The sequence below is a fragment of the Zootermopsis nevadensis genome, unplaced genomic scaffold, assembly GCF_977971745.1.
Source record: "Zootermopsis nevadensis isolate Lab colony 2312 unplaced genomic scaffold, Znev_1.0 Znev_ptg000249l, whole genome shotgun sequence".
Lineage (NCBI taxonomy): Eukaryota > Metazoa > Arthropoda > Insecta > Blattodea > Termopsidae > Zootermopsis > Zootermopsis nevadensis.
In genome coordinates this window covers 25,001-37,500 of record NW_028259376.1, presented here as the reverse complement: position 1 = coordinate 37,500, position 12,500 = coordinate 25,001, and the positions used below count along the sequence as shown (strand labels likewise).

At 54.4% G+C, this 12,500-nt stretch overlaps 3 non-coding genes across 3 annotated transcripts; 2 read left to right on the top strand and 1 right to left on the bottom strand.

Annotated features, from left to right (window-relative positions):
* Positions 1–498: 498 nt before the first annotated feature.
* Positions 499–2,416, bottom strand: LOC147870460 (small subunit ribosomal RNA). The gene has a single exon (XR_015533409.1). It is a non-coding gene; the product is annotated as a small subunit ribosomal RNA (ribosomal RNA).
* Positions 2,417–9,499: 7,083 nt separating this feature from the next.
* Positions 9,500–11,417, top strand: LOC147870459 (small subunit ribosomal RNA). Its single transcript, XR_015533414.1, has one exon. It is a non-coding gene; the product is annotated as a small subunit ribosomal RNA (ribosomal RNA).
* An 824-nt stretch (positions 11,418–12,241) lies between these two features.
* LOC147870458 (5.8S ribosomal RNA) lies at positions 12,242–12,397 on the top strand. Its single transcript, XR_015533411.1, has one exon. It is a non-coding gene; the product is annotated as a 5.8S ribosomal RNA (ribosomal RNA).
* Positions 12,398–12,500: the final 103 nt, after the last annotated feature.

Sequence of the window (12,500 nt, the reverse complement as noted above, 5' to 3'; positions counted from 1 at the left end):
CGCCGACCTGGACACCTCAGGCCGACGACGTTATCTCCGAGATCCGGCCGCTGCCAGGAAGAGCCGGTCCAATCACAGGCGAGATTACGCCTTCCGCAGAGCCCCGTTCATCTGGTTCATTCTTAATGCCTTCCTTTTATTAATTTTTGATGCGTCTTCCCCTCATTCGGGGGGAGACGGTGCGACTTTCGCCGACCGGTCCCCCCTCAGGTTGACGTCATCTATTTTTCAGTCATCAGTAGTGGTCACATATTATGATGCGTCTTCCCCCTCATGCGGGGGGAGTCGGTGCGACTTTCGCCGACCGGTCCCCCCTCAGGTTGACGTCATCTATTTTTCAGTCATCAGTAGAGGTTGTATTATCATGAATGACCAGACACGGGTACTTCCACGAGAAGGCGGTCCACTCGCAAGCGAGATTACGCACTCCCCCAGAGCCAGCAACCGTACTCGGTTTCTTAATGCCTTCCTTCTCTGTTCGGTCACTCTCGGTGCCGTTAATGATCCTTCCGCAGGTTCACCTACGGAAACCTTGTTACGACTTTTACTTCCTCTAAATGATCAAGTTCGGGCATCTTCCCGGTGGAATCGAAGGGCCGAAACCCCGCGCCCACCGGTCCGAAGACCTCACTAAATCATTCAATCGGTAGTAGCGACGGGCGGTGTGTACAAAGGGCAGGGACGTAATCAACGCGAGCTTATGACTCGCGCTTACTGGGAATTCCTCGTTCATGGGGAACAATTGCAAGCCCCAATCCCTAGCACGAAGGAGGTTCAGCGGGTTACCCGGACCTTTCGGCCAGGGAGGACACGCTGATTCCTTCAGTGTAGCGCGCGTGCGGCCCAGAACATCTAAGGGCATCACAGACCTGTTATTGCTCAATCTCGTGCGGCTAGAAGCCGCCTGTCCCTCTAAGAAGATTAGGAGTCGCCGGTAGCACAGAGGATACCGGATGCGACTATTTAGCAGGCTAGAGTCTCGTTCGTTATCGGAATTAACCAGACAAATCGCTCCACCAACTAAGAACGGCCATGCACCACCACCCACCGAATCAAGAAAGAGCTCTCAATCTGTCAATCCTCCCGGTGTCTGGGCCTGGTGAGGTTTCCCGTGTTGAGTCAAATTAAGCCGCAGGCTCCACTCCTGGTGGTGCCCTTCCGTCAATTCCTTTAAGTTTCAGCTTTGCAACCATACTTCCCCCGGAACCCAAAAGCTTTGGTTTCCCGGAAGCCGCCCGCCGAGTCATCGGAGGAACTTCGGCGGATTGCTGGCTGGCATCGTTTATGGTTAGAACTAGGGCGGTATCTGATCGCCTTCGAACCTCTAACTTTCGTTCTTGATCAGAGAAAACATTCTTGGCAAATGCTTTCGCTTCTGTCCGTCTTGCGACGATCCAAGAATTTCACCTCTAACGTCGCAATACGAATGCCCCCGTCTGTCCCTTTTGATCATTACCTCGGGGCTTCCGAAAACCAACAAAATAGAACCGAGGTCCTATTCCATTATTCCATGCACTCGGTATTCAGGCGGCTGCTGCCTGCTTTAAGCACTCTAATTTGTTCAAAGTAAAAGTGCCGGCCCATCGTGACACTCGGTCAAGAGCACCGCGACGGGATTGTGTAGGCCCTCCCCGAGACGACCCGAGGCGTGGGAGCGTCGCCGCCCCCATCGCCCGCGGGCGCCGGCTCGGGCCACCGGCAGGACGTCCGCACGTGCGTGCCAGTTAGACACCGACGGGCGGTGAACCGGCAGCGTGGGACACAAGTCCGACTACGAGCTTTTTAACCGCAACAGCTTTAATATACGCTATTGGAGCTGGAATTACCGCGGCTGCTGGCACCAGACTTGCCCTCCAATGGATACTCGTTAAAGTCTTTAGAGTGTACTCATTCCGATTACGGGGCCTCGGATGAGTCCCGTATCGTTATTTTTCGTCACTACCTCCCCGTGCCGGGAGTGGGTAATTTGCGCGCCTGCTGCCTTCCTTGGATGTGGTAGCCGTTTCTCAGGCTCCCTCTCCGGAATCGAACCCTGATTCCCCGTTACCCGTTACAACCATGGTAGGCGCAGAGCCTACCATCGACAGTTGATAAGGCAGACATTTGAAAGATGCGTCGCCGGTTCGTAGACCGTGCGATCCGCCTCCATTTATTCAGAGTCACCAAGGCAAACGGCCGCGTGAGCGACCGATTGGTTTTGATCTAATAAAAGCGTCCCGACCGTCTCCGGTCGGGACTCGGTTGCATGTATTAGCTCTAGAATTACCACAGTTATCCAAGTAACTGTCCACCATCTAAGGAACCATAACTGATTTAATGAGCCATTCGCGGTTTCACCTTAATTTGGCTTGCACTGAGACATGCATGGCTTAATCTTTGAGACAAGCATATGACTACTGGCAGGATCAACCAGGGAACCGAAGACTCACTTGGAGCTCGTTCCTCCCCCTCCACGCGGTCCCGGATGGGTCCGGCGAGGGGGTCCAGTTCATACTTCAACGCTCGCACTCCGTGCGCCCCTGCGAGCAGGGGCCACTTCGTGCCGTTAGGGGGACGCCACGTGAGCGCCCCCAGAACCGTGGTGCCATTAGGGCACCCTTCCCTCTCTTCACTCGACATGCATAAGCGCCGAAGCGCCGTTTGGCATCGCGAGTCTAGCACGCGCCCGGACTACGAGTGAGTCGGTTGCAGTGTGTCCACGATACGCCGCCTATAGACCGTGTCCGGGGGACAGAGGGCCGCGGCATCGCGGTGGCGAAGGGTTTGCCGGGAAGGGGAACGAAGCCGGCCTTTTTCGTAAAATCGTTCCCCTGTTGCTTGCCGGGAAGGTGGACGAACCCGGTCTCTCTCGTAATTGAAGAAAATTGGGCTTGCTGTGCTTAATAATATCGTTAATAGATTAAAAATAAATTTCCGCTGTGTTAGGTGGGCCTTACTTGGACGGTACGAATTCTGCGGCTATGTCCCGTGGTGCGTGGTACTTGAAACCAGTTCTGCGGCTATGTCCGACCGTGCGTGTTAGTTGAGTCGCTTCAGCGGCTAAGTCCAAAAAATTTCCAAAATGCAGAAAAATACACATAATTCAAGAAAATTGGGCTTGCTGTGCTTAATAATATCGTTAATAGATTAAAAATAAATTTCCGCTGTGTTAGCTGGGCCTTACTTGGACGGTACGAATTCTGCGGCTATGTCCCGTGGTGCGTGGTACTTGAAACGAGTTCTGCGGCTATGTCCGACCGTGCGTGTTAGTTGAGTCGCTTCAGCGGCTAAGTCCGAAAATTTCCAAAATGCAGAAAAATATACATAATTGAAGAAAATTGGGCTTGCTGTGCTTAATAATATCGTTAATAGATTAAAAATAAATTTCCGCTGTGTTAGGTGGGCCTTACTTGGACGGTACGAATTCTGCGGCTATGTCCCGTGGTGCGTGGTACTTGAAACCAGTTCTGCGGCTATGTCCGACCGTGCGTGTTAGTTGAGTCGCTTCAGCGGCTAAGTCCAAAAAATTTCCAAAATGCAGAAAAATACACATAATTCAAGAAAATTGGGCTTGCTGTGCTTAATAATATCGTTAATAGATTAAAAATAAATTTCCGCTGTGTTAGCTGGGCCTTACTTGGACGGTACGAATTCTGCGGCTATGTCCCGTGGTGCGTGGTACTTGAAACGAGTTCTGCGGCTATGTCCGACCGTGCGTGTTAGTTGAGTCGCTTCAGCGGCTAAGTCCGAAAATTTCCAAAATGCAGAAAAATATACATAATTGAAGAAAGTTGGCCTTGCTGTGCTTAATAATATCGTTAATAGAATAAAAATAAATTTCCGCTGTGTTAGGTGGGCCTTACTTGGACGGTACGAATTCTGCGGCTATGTCCCGTGGTGCGTGGTACTTGAAACCAGTTCTGCGGCTATGTCCCACCGTGCGTGTTACTTGAGTCGCTTCAGCGGCTAAGTCCGAAAATTTCCAAAATGCAGAAAAATATTCATAATTGAAGAAAGTTGGCCTTGCTGTGCATAGTAATGCCGTTAATTGACTAAAAATAAATTTCCGCTGTGTTAGGTGGGCCTTACTTGGACGGTACGAATTCTGCGGCTATGTCCCGTGGTGCGTGGTACTTGAAACCAGTTCTGCGGCTATGTCCGACCGTGCGTGTTAGTTGAGTCGCTTCAGCGGCTAAGTCCAAAAAATTTCCAAAATGCAGAAAAATACACATAATTGAAGAAAATTGGGCTTGCTGTGCTTAATAATATCGTTAATAGATTAAAAATAAATTTCCGCTGTGTTAGCTGGGCCTTACTTGGACGGTACGAATTCTGCGGCTATGTCCCGTGGTGCGTGGTACTTGAAATCAGTTCTGCGGCTATGTCCCACCGTGCGTGTTACTTGAGTCGCTTCAGCGGCTAAGTCCGAAAATTTCCAAAATGCAGAAAAATATACATAATTGAAGAAAGTTGGCCTTGCTGTGCTTAATAATATCGTTAATAGATTAAAAATAAATTTCCGCTGTGTTAGGTGGGCCTTAATTGGACGGTACGAATTCTGCGGCTATGTCCCGTGGTGCGTGGTACTTGAAACCAGTTCTGCGGCTATGTCCGACCGTGCGTGTTAGTTGAGTCGCTTCAGCGGCTAAGTCCGAAAATTTCCAAAATGCAGAAAAATATTCATAATTGAAGAAAGTTGGCCTTGCTGTGCATAGTAATGCCGTTAATTGACTAAAAATAAATTTCCGCTGTGTTAGGTGGGCCTTACTTGGACGGGACGAATTCTGCGGCTATGTCCCGTGGTGCGTGGTACTTGAAATCAGTTCTGCGGCTATGTCCGACCGTGCGTGTTAGTTGAGTCGCTTCAGCGGCTAAGTCCAAAAAATTTCCAAAATGCAGAAAAATACACATAATTGAAGAAAATTGGGCTTGCTGTGCTTAATAAAATCGTTAATAGATTAAAAATAAATTACCGCTGTGTTAGGTGGGCCTTACTTGGACGGTACGAATTCTGCGGCTATGTCCCGTGGTGCGTGGTACTTGAAATCAGTTCTGCGGCTATGTCCCACCGTGCGTGTTACTTGAGTCGCTTCAGCGGCTAAGTCCGAAAATTTCCAAAATGCAGAAAAATATACATAATTGAAGAAAGTTGGCCTTGCTGTGCTTAATAATATCGTTAATAGATTAAAAATAAATTTCCGCTGTGTTAGGTGGGCCTTACTTGGACGGTACGAATTCTGCGGCTATGTCCCGTGGTGCGTGGTACTTGAAACCAGTTCTGCGGCTATGTCCGACCGTGCGTGTTAGTTGAGTCGCTTCAGCGGCTAAGTCCGAAAATTTCCAAAATGCAGAAAAATATTCATAATTGAAGAAAGTTGGCCTTGCTGTGCATAGTAATGCCGTTAATTGACTAAAAATAAATTTCCGCTGTGTTAGCTGGGCCTTACTTGGACGGTACGAATTCTGCGGCTATGTCCCGTGGTGCGTGGTACATGAAACCAGTTCTGCGGCTATGTCCCACCGTGCGTGTTACTTGAGTCGCTTCAGCGGCTAAGTCCGAAAATTTCTAAAGTGCAGAAAAATATTAAATAAAGCGGTTATATAAGTAAGTATGTGTATGTATTCTAACATATACAAAATTTAGTATGATCGGAAATGATTAAGGAAGAGAAAAACTTAATTAAAATTTCTGGCGGCAGCCGAGGGGCCATCCGCCGGTGTCCGCGGCTCTGCCTCTTCCGTGACTGACGAATGCTGAGATAAGGGGGGTCCAGACTATAGTATATGAGCTTGGCGAGCGAGGCTCTCCTCGAGCAGGGGGAAGTCTGAGATTGGACTACCGGCCGCCGGGGACCCTGTCGCCGGCAGGCCATTCGCGCTTCCGCCCCGCGTTGGCTGAGGCAGTTTAGGGCAAGAGTGGCACAAGTGCACCGACCGCCGTTTCCTTTGGGGTCGGCGCCCGTCACCCCGCTCAGTGGCCGGCGAAGACCGGCCGAGTCTCGGGTTCGAGTCGGCACAGGACACTGAGTGCAAGAGTGACACAAGTAACGGCGTTCACGGGCGGCCTCTGGGAGATTGCCCTCAGTACCACCGGGCAACGCGGGGGACTGCAGGCCTCGACCCGCGCCGCTCGATCCCCGTTTAGGGCAAGAGTGGCACAAGTGCACCGACCGCCGTGTCCTTTGGGGTCGGCGCCCGTCACCCCGCTCAGTGGCCGGCGAAGACTGGTCGAGTCTCGGGTTCGAGTCGGCACTCGAGCCTGAGTGCAAGAGTGGCACAAGTGATGGTCTTCACGGGCGGCCTCTGGGAAGCTGCCCCTAGTACCAGCGGACAACAGCGAGGGACTGCAGGCCTCGGCCCGCGCTACTTGCGACCGTTTAGGGCAAGAGGGGCACAAGTGTATCGACCGCCGTGTAATTTGTGGTCAACCCGCGCTGTTGCCTGCGAAGACCGGCCGAGTCTCGGGTTCGAGTCGGCACAGGGCACTGAGTGCAAGAGTGACACAAGTAACGGCCTTCACGGGCGGCCTCTGGGAGATTGCCCTCAGTACCACCGGGCAACGCGGGGGACTGCAGGCCTCGTCCCGCGCCGCTCGATCCCCGTTTAGGGCAAGAGTGGCACATGTGCACCGATCGCCGTCTTCAACGGGGTCGGCGCCCGTCAACCCGCGCAGTGGCCGGCGGAGGCTCCGGTTCGAGTCGGCACTCGATTCCGAGTGCAAGAGTGGCACACGTGACGGCCTTCACGGGCGGCCTCTGGGAAGCTGCACTTAGTACCAGCGGACAACCGCGGGGGAATGCTTTCCTCGGCCCGGTGTACTTGCAACCGTTTAGTGCAAGTGGGGCACAAATGCACCGACCGCCGTGTCCATCGGGGTTGGCGCACGTCAACACGCGCGGTGTCCGGCGGAGGCTCGGGCTCGAGTCGGCCCTCGACTACGAGTGCAAGAGTGGCACATGTGACGGCCTTTACAGGTGGCTTCTGTGAGCCGGCCCTTAGTACCAGCGTGCATCCGCGGGAGACTGAAGACCTCTCCCCGCGCTGCTCGAACCCCGTTTAGGGCAAGAGGGGCACATGTGCACCGATCGCCGTCTTCATCGGGGACGGCGCCCGTCAACCCACGCAGTGGCCGGCGGAGGCTCCGGTTCGAGTCGGCACTCGATTCCGAGTGCAAGAGCGGCACACGTGACGGCCTTCACGGGCGGCCTCTGGGAAGCTGCACTTAGAACCAGCGCGCATCCGCCGGGGGACTGCTGGCCTCGGCCCGCTCTACTTGCAACCGTTTAGGGCAAGTGGAGCACAAGTGCACCGACCGCCGTGTCCATCGGGGTTGGCGCACGTCATCACGCGCGGTGTCCGGCGGAGACTCGGGCTCGAGTCGGCACTCATCTACGAGTGCAAGAGTGGCACATGTGAAGGCCTTAACGGGCGGCCTCTGGGAAGCTGCACTTAGAACGAGCGCGCATCCGCCGGGGACTGAATTCCTCTCCCCGCGCTGCTCGAACCCCGTTTAGGGCATGGGGGGCACATGTGCACCGATCGCCGTCTTCATCGGGGTCGGCGCCCGTCAACCCACGCAGTGGCCGGCGGAGGCTCCGGTTCGAGTCGGCACTCGATTCCGAGTGCAAGAGTGGCACAAGTGATGGCCTTCACGGGCGGCCTCTCGGAAGCTGCACTTAGAACGAGCGCGCATCCGCCGGGGACTGAATTCCTCTCCCCGCGCTGCTCGAACCCCGTTTAGGGCAAGAGGGGCACAAGTGTACAGAAGTCCGTCTCCTGGGGAATCGCGTGCTCGGCTGCCCTCAATGGACAGGCAGAAGCAGGGGTCTGCTCGTAGGTGACTCGGCACTCGAGTGCAAGATTGGCGCAAGTGACGACTTCTCGTGCGGTCACGGTGAGGCTGCCGGCGGTGTCTCTGGCTTCTGCCGCATATATATTCCCGTTCGTGCCCTCCACGTCTTCAGATTTCAAAGTCCCATCCGTGCGTGTTAGGTAGGCCGATTTTAGGGGACCTGCCGCTCGCATTCGGCCGGGTCGCGCTCTCTGAGGCTCAGACGTTACGAGTCTCCCCTGAAAACGCCGCGCTGGCACCTTATTTTGTAGGAAAATTTCACACTTCCTCTAGTTGAACTAACGGATGCGTCGCTGATAAATTGGCCCTTTTTCCGCATAAGACGATTCCTGAGCCTTGGGTGGTGTCTGGATACATCAGGAGGACACAACTGACGGAAGAAAAGCCCGGGTCCGTCCTCCGCCCGGCAGGGGAACGATTTTACGAAAAAGGCCGGCTTCGTTCCCCTTCCCGGCAAGCAGCAGGTGGACGATTTTACGAGAAAGACCGGGTTCGTCCACCTTCCCGGCAAGCAACAGGGGAACGATTTTACGAAGAAGGCCGGCTTCGTTCCCCTTTCCGGCAAGCAACAGGAGGACGATTTGACGTTAAAGACCGGGTTCGTCCTCCTTCCCGGCAAGCAACAGGGGAACGATTTTACGAAAAAGGCCGGCTTCGTTCCCCTTCCCGGCAAGCAGCAGGTGGACGATTTGACGATAAAGACCGGGTTCGTCCACCTTCCCGGCAAGCAACAGGGGAACGATTTTACGAAAAAGACCGGCTTCGTTCCCCTTCCCGGCAAGCAGCAGGTGGACGATTTTACGAGAGAGACCGGGTTCGTCCACCTTCCCGGCAAGCAACAGGGGAACGATTTTACGAAAAAGACCGGCTTCGTTCCCCTTCCCGGCAAGCAGCAGGTGGACGATTTTACGAGAGAGACCGGGTTCGTCCACCTTCCCGGCAAGCAACAGGGGAACGATTTTACGAAAAAGGCCGGCTTCGTTCCCCTTTCCGGCAAGCAACAGGAGGACGATTTGACGATAAAGACCGGGTTCGTCCTCCTTCCCGGCAAGCAACAGGGGAACGATTTTACGAAAAAGGCCGGCTTCGTTCCCCTTCCCGGCAACCAGCAGGTGGACGATTTGACGATAAAGACCGGGTTCGTCCACCTTCCCGGCAAGCAACAGGGGAACGATTTTACGAAAAAGACCGGCTTTGTTCCCCTTCCCGGCAAGCAGCAGGTGGACGATTTTACGAGAGAGACCGGGTTCGTCCACCTTCCCGGCAAGCAACAGGGGAACGATTTTACGAAAAAGGCCGGCTTCGTTCCCCTTCCCGGCAAACCCTTCGCCACCGCGATGCCGCGGCCCTCTGTCCCCCGGACACGGTCTATAGGCGGCGTATCGTGGACACACTGCAACCGACTCACTCGTAGTCCGGGCGCGTGCTAGACTCGCGATGCCAAACGGCGCTTCGGCGCTTATGCATGTCGAGTGAAGAGAGGGAAGGGTGCCCTAATGGCACCACGGTTCTGGGGGCGCTCACGTGGCGTCCCCCTAACGGCACGAAGTGGCCCCTGCTCGCAGGGGCGCACGGAGTGCGAGCGTTGAAGTATGAACTGGACCCCCTCGCCGGACCCATCCGGGACCGCGTGGAGGGGGAGGAACGAGCTCCAAGTGAGTCTTCGGTTCCCTGGTTGATCCTGCCAGTAGTCATATGCTTGTCTCAAAGATTAAGCCATGCATGTCTCAGTGCAAGCCAAATTAAGGTGAAACCGCGAATGGCTCATTAAATCAGTTATGGTTCCTTAGATGGTGGACAGTTACTTGGATAACTGTGGTAATTCTAGAGCTAATACATGCAACCGAGTCCCGACCGGAGACGGTCGGGACGCTTTTATTAGATCAAAACCAATCGGTCGCTCACGCGGCCGTTTGCCTTGGTGACTCTGAATAAATGGAGGCGGATCGCACGGTCTACGAACCGGCGACGCATCTTTCAAATGTCTGCCTTATCAACTGTCGATGGTAGGCTCTGCGCCTACCATGGTTGTAACGGGTAACGGGGAATCAGGGTTCGATTCCGGAGAGGGAGCCTGAGAAACGGCTACCACATCCAAGGAAGGCAGCAGGCGCGCAAATTACCCACTCCCGGCACGGGGAGGTAGTGACGAAAAATAACGATACGGGACTCATCCGAGGCCCCGTAATCGGAATGAGTACACTCTAAAGACTTTAACGAGTATCCATTGGAGGGCAAGTCTGGTGCCAGCAGCCGCGGTAATTCCAGCTCCAATAGCGTATATTAAAGCTGTTGCGGTTAAAAAGCTCGTAGTCGGACTTGTGTCCCACGCTGCCGGTTCACCGCCCGTCGGTGTCTAACTGGCACGCACGTGCGGACGTCCTGCCGGTGGCCCGAGCCGGCGCCCGCGGGCGATGGGGGCGGCGACGCTCCCACGCCTCGGGTCGTCTCGGGGAGGGCCTACACAATCCCGTCGCGGTGCTCTTGACCGAGTGTCACGATGGGCCGGCACTTTTACTTTGAACAAATTAGAGTGCTTAAAGCAGGCAGCAGCCGCCTGAATACCGAGTGCATGGAATAATGGAATAGGACCTCGGTTCTATTTTGTTGGTTTTCGGAAGCCCCGAGGTAATGATCAAAAGGGACAGACGGGGGCATTCGTATTGCGACGTTAGAGGTGAAATTCTTGGATCGTCGCAAGACGGACAGAAGCGAAAGCATTTGCCAAGAATGTTTTCTCTGATCAAGAACGAAAGTTAGAGGTTCGAAGGCGATCAGATACCGCCCTAGTTCTAACCATAAACGATGCCAGCCAGCAATCCGCCGAAGTTCCTCCGATGACTCGGCGGGCGGCTTCCGGGAAACCAAAGCTTTTGGGTTCCGGGGGAAGTATGGTTGCAAAGCTGAAACTTAAAGGAATTGACGGAAGGGCACCACCAGGAGTGGAGCCTGCGGCTTAATTTGACTCAACACGGGAAACCTCACCAGGCCCAGACACCGGGAGGATTGACAGATTGAGAGCTCTTTCTTGATTCGGTGGGTGGTGGTGCATGGCCGTTCTTAGTTGGTGGAGCGATTTGTCTGGTTAATTCCGATAACGAACGAGACTCTAGCCTGCTAAATAGTCGCATCCGGTATCCTCTGTGCTACCGGCGACTCCTAATCTTCTTAGAGGGACAGGCGGCTTCTAGCCGCACGAGATTGAGCAATAACAGGTCTGTGATGCCCTTAGATGTTCTGGGCCGCACGCGCGCTACACTGAAGGAATCAGCGTGTCCTCCCTGGCCGAAAGGTCCGGGTAACCCGCTGAACCTCCTTCGTGCTAGGGATTGGGGCTTGCAATTGTTCCCCATGAACGAGGAATTCCCAGTAAGCGCGAGTCATAAGCTCGCGTTGATTACGTCCCTGCCCTTTGTACACACCGCCCGTCGCTACTACCGATTGAATGATTTAGTGAGGTCTTCGGACCGGTGGGCGCGGGGTTTCGGCCCTTCGATTCCACCGGGAAGATGCCCGAACTTGATCATTTAGAGGAAGTAAAAGTCGTAACAAGGTTTCCGTAGGTGAACCTGCGGAAGGATCATTAACGGCACCGAGAGTGACCGAACAGAGAAGGAAGGCATTAAGAAACCGAGTACGGTTGCTGGCTCTGGGGGAGTGCGTAATCTCGCTTGCGAGTGGACCGCCTTCTCGTGGAAGTACCCGTGTCTGGTCATTCATGATAATACAACCTCTACTGATGACTGAAAAATAGATGACGTCAACCTGAGGGGGGACCGGTCGGCGAAAGTCGCACCGACTCCCCCCGCATGAGGGGGAAGACGCATCATAATATGTGACCACTACTGATGACTGAAAAATAGATGACGTCAACCTGAGGGGGGACCGGTCGGCGAAAGTCGCACCGTCTCCCCCCGAATGAGGGGAAGACGCATCAAAAATTAATAAAAGGAAGGCATTAAGAATGAACCAGATGAACGGGGCTCTGCGGAAGGCGTAATCTCGCCTGTGATTGGACCGGCTCTTCCTGGCAGCGGCCGGATCTCGGAGATAACGTCGTCGGCCTGAGGTGTCCAGGTCGGCGAAGTAATCCCCCGGAGGGGGACGGCAAGACCGTCCCGCCTCGAGGTGGGAAGTAGGAGCGAAAGATGGTGAGTGGGTGCCGGCGGCACGCGGGCTCCGAGGATCCTCAGGGATCCAAGGACAACCCGCGCGACCGCGAGCACTGGGCTTAAAGCCACTTTATCTGCCCACGCAAGGCCGTTTCGGCGGCGCTTGAACGAGAGGGGAGCGCGGTCTGACCGTGCCGCTGTTCTGGGGGCAGCTCCCCCTCGAAAAATAACAACTACCTGTCCTACGGGACTAGCAGTAGCATCCTACCCGAAGCTCTGCTCGAATCTAGAGAAAAACAACCCTGAGCGGTGGATCACTCGGCTCGTGGGTCGATGAAGAACGCAGCTAATTGCGCGTCGACATGTGAACTGCAGGACACATGAACATCGACGTTTCGAACGCACATTGCGGTCCTTGGATTTCCAATCCCGGACCACGCCTGGCTGAGGGTCGGCTACATGAAACCCGTGGGCCCGCGCGGTCTTTAAGATAATAAGGGAAAGAAAGAAAGAAAGAGAAAGAAATAAAGGCACGCGAGCGGCCCTACGCTGGGGGG